This window comes from Dipodomys spectabilis, unplaced genomic scaffold, assembly GCF_019054845.1.
Source record: "Dipodomys spectabilis isolate Male_0828 unplaced genomic scaffold, ASM1905484v1 ptg000497l, whole genome shotgun sequence".
Classification (NCBI taxonomy): domain Eukaryota; kingdom Metazoa; phylum Chordata; class Mammalia; order Rodentia; family Heteromyidae; genus Dipodomys; species Dipodomys spectabilis.
The window spans coordinates 39669-51745 of record NW_024871174.1 but is presented as its reverse complement, the minus strand read 5'-3'; positions in this window follow the sequence as shown (position 1 = coordinate 51745).

Here is a 12077-nt window from a genome sequence, read left to right as displayed (position 1 = left end):
GTTCTCCCCGGGGCAGCTGCTGACAAATTTATGTGGTATTGTGCTATTCCATACCCCTGAAATGTTCCTGCAAGAAAGAAATGATGGCTGGAGCTGGCTTCACATCTGTAATCCTGCCTACTCAGGAGGCTGAGATTTAAGGATCATGGTTCATTGCCAGCCCGGTCAGAAAAGCCTGTGATATTCATCTCCAATAAACCACTAGAAAACTGGGAGTGGCACAGTGGCTCAATTGGTAGAGGTCTAGCCTTGAGTTGAATTGCTCAGGGACACTGCTCAGGCCCAGAGTTCAAGCCCCACAATTGGAAAAAGAAAGATATGCCTACAAGGTGGAAATCTGGAGCTTAGGTGTCTTTTTATATTTTGTTATAACAGGAAGATTTCCCTTTGAGGGGAGGATGTGATCCAGGTAGAGTCACTAGTTCTGAAGGCCAAGTATGTTGGTCCATATAACCTGTCTGAGGACAAAATGTAATCTGCCAACTGGTAACTGAGGACCTGAGGGAGAGACAAATATTGAACAAATAATGGAGCACCCATAGCTTAAACAAGTTGCACAATATTCCCTGTGTTTTGATGAGCCAAGACGCAACAAGCTGGAACCCATCATTCTTAAAGTAATGTGTTACATGAGGTACTACCTATATGAGATCCAGGGATCTATACAGGACAGAACATTCAATTATGCCATGGGCATGTACCTTTTAATTAAAGAAAACTTAGGCTGTCCAAGTGAAAAGAGTACCTTCAACAGTGCCACCATGCCCAACTCCTGCAGATCTTTCCAACTTACCTCTCCCTATAGAAAGGAGAGCCAGTTTACTCACCTGTCTTAACCATTACATCTTGTCATCTGAGTTTCAATTGCTTTATAATGACAAGCAGTCACCTCTGAAGAGAGGCTTAGGTACCACTCTGCCTGCCATTCCCTTCTGTTTCTTGCAGAAGAACCCCAGTCCTAGCACAGTTCCAGGCCAGGATTCTGTGTTGTTTTCCTTGGCTGGTCTTTCTTTTTAAGCAGCAGTGAAAGATTCCTCTCTGGGGAGCCACAATTTGAGATCATAAACTGTCTACTAAGAAGCAGGGCTGGAGGAGGGTGGTTAGCAGAATATTCCCTTCCCTTTGGGTAGCCTCATAATTAGACCAAAGTATAATTTAAGGCGGAGATTGGGCAGGATGGGTGTGGCTAGCAAATAGCTACCACTCTTCTCAGAATATGCTACAGTATGCAGGCCCAGGAGCAGAGCAATTCTGGAGGAAGAGGTGTAGAGTATTATAAGACATCAAAGATAATAGCAGTTGAGAACCACAGGGACCTGTTATTGGGATGTGAAAGATTGCAAGAAGTATACTCAAAAACTAATTATAGGAGGGATAATCCCTATACAGCAAAGGCTGCATAGAGAGATCATGTCTCAATCCACACGCTGGCTACTGAAACCAGAGGAACTAATATTTGCAAGCAATTACAAGTAGGAGATAGTGCTCTACCACTTGAACAACAATGCCACTTCTAGTTTTCTGGTGGTTAAATGGGGATGAGTTTCAAGGACTTTTCTATCTGGACTGGCTTTAACCTACAATCTTCAGATCTCAGCCTCTCAAGAAGCTAACATTAACAACCTAGGATTACACTCAGGAACAATGCCCAGACCCTGATTTCAAGGATAAAGACCGTACAAAAAAATTAAAAAAAGGAAAGTAAAAGGGGACAGTGGGTGGAGAGATTCACCATTCATCAGATGCATGTCAGGTGTGAATGATCCAAAATGTAGGCTAGGAGCAGACAGGGAACCTACCCATGGCACAACTGATCTTTTATTTGTGGAAGCCAAGTGAAAAGTCAATAAACCAATATATGAAACAACTATAGAAAGATAAATAGTGCAGGTGAGAGTGCAAGAAAGAGTCCTTGTGAGTCAAGTGCTGGTGGCTAACACTTGTAATCTTAACTACTCAGGAAGCTAAGATCTGACGATCATGTTTCAAAGTCAGCCTCAACAAAAATGTCTCTGTAATTCTTATCTCCCATTAACTAGCAATAAAGCATAATTGGGAACTGTGGCTCAAATGGTAGAATACTATATTTAAGATTAAAAAAAGATAAGCAACAGTGACCAAGTCCTGAGTTCAAACCCGTTCAAACCCCAGAATCCACATACATAGAGAAAAGGTTTCTGTGAAGAGGTAGCACTGAAGCCAAGACCTGTAGATTGAGAGGGAGCCAGCTTTGGGGGCATGTGACAGAGGCAATAGCTAGGATGAAAGTCTCAGGGCTGGAATAAACCCCATATCAGGAGGAAGTGGTGTGTGGCTGGTTCTGACTGAGAAAGAGAATGAGGTGAGGTACATCTGAAAAATGGGGGCCAGATGGGCACTGGTGGTTCACACCTGTAATCTAAGCTACTCAGGAGGCTGAGGATTGAGGATTGTGGTTCAAAGGTAGCCTGACCAGGAAAGTCCATGAGAATCTTATCTCAATAACCAACTCTGAAAAAGCTGGAAGTGGTACTGTGGTTCAAGTGGTAGAGCACTAACCTTGGGCTCAGGCTCCGAGTTCAAGCCCCAGTCCTCAGACTTCAGCTTTCTGAATAGCTAGGATTACATGTGTGATCCACCACAGCCAGGCAACCCTTTATTATATATTATCTAACTTAATGGTTGTGACTTTCCCATTAGGAGGGCTCACTCTGAGCTCATCCTATTCTGGTTCACTTTCAGTCGATGGCCAGGTCAGTTTCCCCTCTGGAACTAACTTGTCTGTGGGAGGAGGATAAAGCCCCTGAAGCCCCTTTCCTTGTTGGGTGCATCCTATATTGTAAGAGTGATGAAAGGGGCCCAAGATTAAAGCTGGGCTCCTAAGGCGTAGTTCCTATTGTGAGCAACCTGGGCTGGTGTGCAGCTTTGAACAAGTGACTCTGGGAAGATATGAAAAATAACCACACCTAAATCCAATTTTTTCAAAATCCTCTTGAGAACTAGAAGAGGAGAGGGGAAGGTAAGATATATTCTGAATAGTTTCCTTCCTGTTGTGACATTGATTGATACATTTTGCTCAAGCAGGAATTACTAAATACAGTTGTTATAATCTTCCTATCCTGGGAAGGTCCTCAGTTTACCTTCCCGTGGTTGAGAGTTGTATGAGCTAAAATCCTCAGCTGTCAGCTCTATTTGGGCTACTTGACCCAGAGAAGAGGGCGACCCTTTTTGCAAACTGCTCTGCTCAGAAGGAGGTCTAATTTTCTGATTTTCAATAATGGGGAGTAGGTGCTGCTAGAGAAAAGGATGCTATAAAATAGAGTGAGCTTGGAGATCACACCCTTCAGAGGGAGGCCGAAACTGAGACCTGCTCTGAGGAAAAATCAAGGAACTGAGAGGAAGTTAATAGTTTAGGTCATATGGCCAGGGAAGGCCTTTCTGGGGCAGAACTTCTGATCTAGCTGCTGAAAAGATGAACTAACTAAACAAAGTTTATTTTCCTTTTGTGTGTGTGTACAAGTACTGGGGCTTGAACTCAGGGTCCCATACACTTGCTTAGCTTTTTCCTGCAAGGCAGATGCTCTACCACTTTAGCTAAACCTCTACTTTGAAGTTTTTTGCTAGTGTATTGGAGATAGGAGTCTGTCAGAATTGTCTTTCCAGACTGGGCTTGAACAGGGATCCTTAGATCTCAGCCTCCTGATAAGCAGGATCAAAGACAGGAACTATTAAGCATTCAGGTCCACACAAAGGTGTAGAAGTTTCCAGAGAAGAGAAGAGCAAATTTTCAAAGGCCCTGCCTGATTTGTCAAATTGTTGGATATTGTTTATTGATTTATTTTTGACCATGGGGCTTGAACACTGGGCCTGGGCACTTTCTTTCAGCTCTTCAGCTCAAGTCTAGCACTCTACCACTAGAGCCACAGAGCCACTTTGGATTTTCTGGTGGATAATTTGAGATAAGAGTTTCACAGTCTTTCCTGCCCAAGCTGGAAATCCTCAGATCTCAGCCTCCTGAGTAGCTAGGATTACAGGCATGAGCCACCAGTACCTGGCTGGATATTTATTTATATAGGATTACAGCAATATCCTTGTAAATAGGATGAAAAATATTTAAGTTGATCACTCCATATGAGCCTCACTGGCTGTAAGTTTTCTCTTTGATAGTTAATATGAAGGAAAGCCACAGGTGAATCCCCACAGTGCACCTCGGTTTATTATGAAAGGATGCCTCTGGCGTGCTTTTACAGCAGTGTGCTCAATGTAAAAGATAATAATGTTATTCATGACATTATTCACAGTAGTAGAAAGGTAGAAACCCAAATGTCTCTTGTCGGGTAAACAAAATGTGGTATAACCAGCCAAGGGAATATTATTCAATCTTAAAAAGGAATGACATTCTGACCATGCTACAACAAGAATGAATCTTTAAAATACTGTCAAATAAACCATATTAAAAATAAAAACTATATTTATGATTCCACATATATAAGGTACCAAAACATAGTCAAATTTGCTGGCTACCAGTGGCCCACACTTATAATACTAGCTACTTATAGGGCTGAGAACTGAGGATGGAGGCTTGAAGCCAGACTAGAAAGAAATGTTGCTGAAACTCTTATCTCCAAAAAGTGAGATACAGTAGAGGTGAGACTCAACAATAGAACTGTGGAGCACATGGGCAGCAAAGATGGCTTTGGGAGGGGGTTGAGTGGGCAGAGCCTAATTTACTGTAGAGTACATGGGCAGCCAAGATGGCGCTGGGAGAGGGTAGAGTGGGCAGAGCCCAATTGATCTTCCGCTCAGTGCCTAACCAGCCCGGGAAGGCTCAGGTGCATGATAGGATGTGACCTTGACAGTGATTGGTTCCTCTTCCTCCCTTTTTGTCTTTAATAAGGGCTACTCTCTGTTAATAAATGAGTTTTCTACCTGCTGGATTTGGCTCCCCGCTGCGTCTGACTGTCTCCTGGGCGTGGGAACAGGAGTCTTTCGTGGGACGGACGAAGACCCAACATAGAACATCAGTGTTGAACAAATAAGTTTAACATAGAGGGGCTGGGAAAGTGGCTCAGTGGTAGAGAGCTTGCCTTACATGCCTGAGGCCCTGGGTTCGATTGCTCAGCACCACATAAGCAAAAAGAACAAAGCCGGAAGTGGCACTATGGCTCAAGTGGTAGAGTGCTAGCCTTGAACTGAAGAGCTGAGGGACAGCGCCCAGGCCCAGAGTTCAGGCCCCAAGACCGGACCTCCCCCCCCAAAAAATGTTTAACATTGAATGGAGAATAGAGAATGAATGATGTGGCCAATGCAGGTAAGAAAGAGCAGGCTTTCTGTGTGCAAAGGACTTCTTGGTCAACAGCACTGTGACAGAAGACACAAAGACAGTACTAGGCTGAGAAGTAAGGACAAGGAAGACAGGAGAGTTGATTACCCGTTTTTTTTTTTTTTGTTGTTGTTGTTGTTGTATTTGTTTTTCCCAGTACTGGCACCTGGACTCAGGGCCTGAGTGCTGTTCCTGAGCCTCTTTATGCTTTGGGCTAGTGCTCTACCACTTGAGTCACAGAACTTCTTCTTTTTCTGAGTAGTTTATTGGAGATAAGAGTGTTATGGGCCATCTTGTAAGGCTGGCTTCAAATGGAGATTAGTCTTCAGATTTTAGCCACTTGAGTGTTGTATTCCAATTTAAATTGTAGTATTCCAATTTCCCAGGAAGATATGACAGCACTCAGGCAATTTGGCTGGAAGTTCTTTATTTAGCCATATTCCATCTGTCCTCAGCTCACAGAGCTAGAGAACAGCCCTGTTTGTTGTTCAGGGGGGATTTTTATAGGAAGTGCTTTCACATAGGTGATGTTTACCAAAGCAAGCAAGCAAGATTACAGAAGCAAATCATAGCCTTGAGTCAAACATGCCTTGGGACATTGGACCTTTGCCCTGATGTGGAAGAAGGGGCATCTTTTTCCCAGAGAGAATGCATGTCAGCATGCACCCTCACACCACACATAAGCTCAGATGGGGACACACGAGTCAATGCCTCTGACAGTGCGCTGAAATTTTCTGAACAGGAATGATGTTTATTACAAGTTCCTGAGTAATAAAGAACTCAGTACAGCTGGTGATAAGCATCAAAATTGTTAGTGGCCTTCCGCAAAATTTGTGATAAACTGCAAAGCTGCCAGCCTGGGAAGCTTGAGGGAGAGAGAGAAGTTTACTTTTAGCAAAGATGTTTCTGAATTTACATTTTTGTTCCCATGGATAGCCTTCTTTACCAAGGGAAAGGGCCTCAGGAGAGAAAATTAGCTACAGCAGGAAGGATTGAGGCTAGAATAAACTTTCTTCCAGTGAATAGCAAATCAGATATCACACTGAGTAGCTAGGATTACAAGTTTGAGCCAAAACTGCCTATTTTGATTAATTCTTGTGTGTCATCCCCAGGAATGTGTATTCAAGCCAAGGTGACCCAAGCCTTCAAAGTTTTGTTACAGATATTGACTCAAGCTGTGATGTCAGAAATACTGACCTTACTGTTCAGCCTGGAATGAAAAGAAATGAGAGGCGAGAGTTATCTATGTGTGTGGCTGGTAAATCACCAGGATTAGTGGCAGGCTGGAAAGAAGAGAATCAAGAGGGCACATGTGGAACATGGCAGACAGGAAGGCATCAATGAAGAAGCAGTTTCGGGATGAGCAGTGGATCAGGAGGACCAGATTCTCTGTGGCGCAGAAAGTCTTTCTTCAGAGCCCTCACCACATTGATGCACACATTAGCCTGCCTTGGGTCACTCCTTGTTCGTTTAGTGCTTCAGCCCTCAGTCATTTGAACTCTTAAGGCTTGGGGCTTCCTGCACATCCTCCTGGAGCCTGGCACAGGGTCTAGCCCACATTGGTGCTGGCTGATGGTTGCCTAATGGGGCTGAATAGAGACAAACACTGAACTGGAGGTTTCTGGAAGGGATCGGCGTGCACATAGTGTCCAGAGGACATGCATGGGACTGTACCTTCATGAGGAAGAGGCCACAGGAAAGTCTCATGTCACCTCCCTAACACTTTGGTACAAATGGCAGACAGATGTCACAGGGCAGCAGGCAATGCACTCTGGTTTATATATGTGCATGCACACCCAACATCTGTGGTCTTTGACAAGGAAGAAACCAGGGCCCATTAGTGGAATAGTACACACTGATCACAGCATGGACCCCATTTCATGGCTGCGGACACTGAAATCCTGGGGTCTTGGTGTCCTCAGGCCTTGGCCAACAGCAGTGGGGAGTCTGAGATCTTGGAGGCAGGGCAATGGCAGGGCTCCAGCAGTATCTGCAAAGCCTGAGAATCTCGACTCCTCAAGGATAGCTCACAGACTCAGAGGAGGCTGTGAAGAGGGATAGATCCCTGGGGTACACTTGAACTACCAAAACGCACCCTGCTCACTAGCACCAAGCACGTACGGCTTATAGCCCAACAATCCAATTCTGGCTCTTTCTCACCTCACTTGGCAAGGGGGGGAGCCATGGAGGAGCAAGATACACCATTTCAGTTGAGGAGGGATATATCTGATATCAGACCCACACATCACACCTAGATAGACTGGAACTCTCCAGAAGGCCAAGGTAACAGATATAGTCGTTGTCTAACAAGTGTGGAAGTTGGAATCTTGAGTCTGAGGACTCCATAGTGCCCAACTTGTGGGTTGGTGGCTGCGACTACCCCCTGAGTTGGTGACTAAGTGGTAGCATCTGGGTTGCTAGCCTGTAAACAGAAGAAGTTGAAGGTGGGCTGTGGAGTGGCCTGGTGCCTGGGCCACACCCTTTTGCTGAGTTGTTGCTGTTGTCACCATGTGGACGTGCCTAGGCTTGGAGCAAGGTTGCAGGGCCGGTGGGGCTGACTGGCTGTGCAGAAGCAGAAGGAGGTGTCACTTCTGCAGGCAGTGACTCTATTACTGGCAGCCCTAGGCTTCCTGCTCAACGTGGGGCTGGGGCTCTGTACCATAATCGGCAGCCTGATGGCACCCCGAGGGGTTAGGAGGCAGATAACTGAGTGCCTCAGTATGGTGCTGAGAGAATGCTGTTGCCCAATCTCCCACCCCTGTCTGGGTTTACTTCAAACCTGCAGCTTCTCCTTTCTCCTCCTCTGGTAGGTGACCTCAGTGACAGCACCAGAACAGTCTGTGCTTCTTCCTACTTTTCTCCCAGGTGGGGTAAATTGAGGCTGCGAGGATAGGGATTTGTCCACTCAGTACAGTCAGAAATAGAACCCAGGGCCCTTGGTGCCCCAGTATGGGAGTCTTATTTCTACTTACCATACTTTACAATTAGTTCTTTCTATTGTCTTCTCCTGTCCCCTGACCTCCTCCAGCATTCTCTTTCTGGAGTGTACCCTGTCTGCACATGTCTGTATCCTGTAGGACTGATGCCCTCATCATCTTTGCTCCCCTCCCTAACCTCCACCTGCATATCCTGTGTCTCTACTCAGGTCAGTCCTTTTCCCATTTAACCACTTGCACAGGAACGCTAGGCCTCCCCACTAATTCTCCCTGTTCACTCTTACCCATCCTATCTGTTTTTTAGGTATTGTTGATTGGGGAGTGAGTGCAAAGACCCTCTTGGAGCTGTAGGCCCCTTGGAGGGAGTGAAATGCGAATTTCTGGTTCTTGAGGAACTTGCCACCTTTGACTCTCCAGTAGTCCAGACGTGTTCCTGTGGAGGGATTGCCCAAAATGTCCCTGAGAGCAGTTCCCTGAGGGTAGAATGCCACATGCCTTCCTTCTCTGCCAGGAACTGATGGGACATGGTATTTTTTGGTATTCCAAACTGTGATCATATTTTATTCTGCCTCTTTGAAACTTATATACCTGCGCATCTGTATGTGCATTTGGACTAAAATAGCAATTTTTCTTCCTCTGTGTGTGTGTGTGTGTGTGTGTGTGTGTGTGTGTGTGTGTGTGTGTGTGTGTTTTCAGATCTTCAGTCTTAAACTCAGGGCCTGGGTTCTGTCTCTTAGTTTTTATCACTCATGACCAGTGCTCTACCACCTGATCCACGTCTCTACTTCTGGCATTTTGGTGATTCATTGGAGATAAGAGTCTTACAGACTTTCCTACAAGGGATGCTTTATTTGTTTGTTTATTTTTGGTCGGTCATGGGACTTGAACTCTGAGCTTGGGCGCTGTCCCTGAGGTCTTCAGTTCAAAGACAGCGCTTTACTGCTTGAGCCACAGTGCCATTTCTGGTTTTCTAGTGATTTATTGGAGATAAGTGTCTCATGGAGGGCTTGGAAAGTGGCTCAGTGGTAGAGGGCTTGCCTTGCATGCAAGAGGCCCTGGGTTCTATTCCTCAGTACCACATAAGCAAAAAGAAAAAAGCCAGAAGTGGCAATGTGGCTCAAGTGGTAGAGTGCTAGCCTTGAGCTGAAGAGATAAGGAACAGTGCTCAGACCCTGAGTTCAGGCCCCATGACCAGACCCAACAACAACAATAACAAAAGAGTCTCATGGACTTTCCTGCCTGGTCTGGCTTTGAACTGTGGTCCTTAGATCTCCCACTTGAGTAGTTAGGGTTACAGGCGTGAGCCACTGGTGATTTGGCTCCTTCCATTTTCTGTTTTTCAAGTTTTTCATTGTTAATTAATGGTAAGAGACTCAGATTTGCCTGCCCAGGCTGGCTTTTAAACGCAATCCTCTCATTGCAAACCTCATGATTGGATTATAACTGTGAGCCACCAGTACCGCTCTGGGATTTGTCATTTTTGACAAATGCCAAATGTGTCTGTTGAGATAGTCTGAGCATTGAACATTGCACTGCACCCAAGGGAAATTTCAGGAGAATGACAAAGATGTAGAGACCATTTGGTGCCTCACACACACCATTACATAATGTAAGTTAATGACTTTCTTCCCAGAAATACATAACTCTTATCTTTATACAATGTAAGGTGCTTAAGTCCTTCTTCATATTTATCTAAAATAGTATATACATTGAAAGGAACTCCACCATATGTAAACAAAATATTTTTTGTTGGTCATGGGGATTGAACTCTGGCACTGTCCCTCAGCTCTTTAAGCTCAAGGCGAATGCTCTACTACTTGTGCCATAGCACCATTCCTATCTTTGTCTGTTCATGTGGTGTTGAGAAATCAAACCCAGGGCCTCATGCATGAGAAGCAAATACTCTATCACTGAGCCATCTTCCTAGGCCACTAAACAAAAGACATTTATGTGTCAGCTGGGCACTGTTGGCTGACACTTGTAATACTAGCTACTCAGGAGGCTAAGAGGTGGGGATTGTGGTTCAAAGCCAGCCTGAGCAGGTAAATATTAACGACCAAAAATGCCATAAATGGAGCTGTGGCTCAAGTGGTAAAGCACTAGCCTTGAGTAAAAATAGCAAAGGGACAGGGCCCAGCTCCTGAATTCAAGTCCTACTCTGCACTACCAGTTTAAAAATTTTTTAATGATAAAGCAAGTCATCATCCATGGGTCTAAAACACTTGTGAGCAGTTGCTGACATACATGTGTGCCAACCTACAACATGGGCACATACAACATGATAGACTTATACATTTCTGTTCATTTCAAGGCTAGGTACAATCACATGATTACAATATATGTAGAAGCTGCAATCAGTTTGAAGTCTACGTTCATTTTCTTTGTCAGTGCTCTTGTAAGTGTGTCTGAGCAGTGTCCCTCACAGGAAGAAAAGAAGCTCCTACTGACTCACCTTAATCTCATGTTGTGAGTAGAAATAAGACCGGGCTGTATGTCAATGCAACATTGTTTGGCTGTTTTTGACTCATCCTGGTTCCTTGAAAGCAGAGCCCCATCTTTTGATTCCATGTTAGGGATCTCAGGGGAGGTCACCATCAAATAGGAACTGAAGAATATCACCAGCTCCCCTTCATTAAAACCTCATTATAGTTTGAAGCCAGTGGTTCACATGTGTAATCCTAACTACTCAGGAGGCTAGCAATATGATGGTTGTGGTTCAATGCCAGCACTGGGCAGAAAAGTCCATGACACTTTTATCTCCAATTAAACATAAAAAAAACTTGAAGTGGACCAGTGTCCCAAGTGGTAGAGTGCTAGCCTTGAGCAAAAAAGCTCAGGGACAGCCCTGGGAATGGCACACACACACACACACACACACACAAATACACACACATGCACACACACTGAAACACACACACACACTCCTTTTTGTTAGCTCATCTAATGCTCCCAACAACCATATAAGTCAGGTATGTTTATTTCCATATTACAGAGGAGGAAAAGTCCTGGTATGTCAGTGGACTCAGAACTCAAATCCATGCCCCTGTCCCAGTTCCTTTTCTTGGGAAAAAAAACTGTGGACCAAGAGACAAACAGGTTACAGGCATTCTGTGGTGTGTGTGTGTGTGTGTGTGTGTGTGTGTGTGTGTGTGTGTGTGTGTGTGTGTGTGTGTGTGCACCAATCCTAGGGTTTGAACTTCGAGTCTGGGTTCTGTCCCTTAGCTTTTATTTTCAAGGTTGGCACACTGTACCACTTGAGCCAAAGCTCCACTTCTTGGTCTTTAGTTCTTCATTGGAGATGACTCTCACCGACTTTTCTGCCCAGGCTGACTTTGAATCATGGTTCTCAGATCTCAGCCTCCTCAGTAACTAGGAGTCTAGATGTAACTATTGGCATCAGGCATAGATTCTTCACCCTTCTGGGTAAATCTGTCTTACCTGGTTTCCTCAGTGTGAATTGGTTTTAATAATGTTTGACCCTAGGCCAGTTGAGACATGTATGTCCTTATTACAGAGTCTGGCTGGTGCTTCAGTACAGCACTAACTACGCTGCCTGTGATGAAAGTTTTTGAAAAGAAAAAGTAAGCCAGGTGATGGTGACTCACACCTTTAATCCTAGCTGGCGAAGAGGCTGAGATCTGAAGATTGCTGTTCAAAGCCAGCCTGGGCAGGAAAGACTATAAGAATCTGGAAGTGGGGCTGTGGCCCAAGTGGTAGAATTTTAGCGTTGAATGAAGAGCTCAGAAACAGTGCCCAAGCCCTCTTTTCAGACCATAGGACAAACACAAAATGAAAGAAAGAGAAAGAAAGAAAGGGAGTGGGGGCAGGAGGAGAAGGAA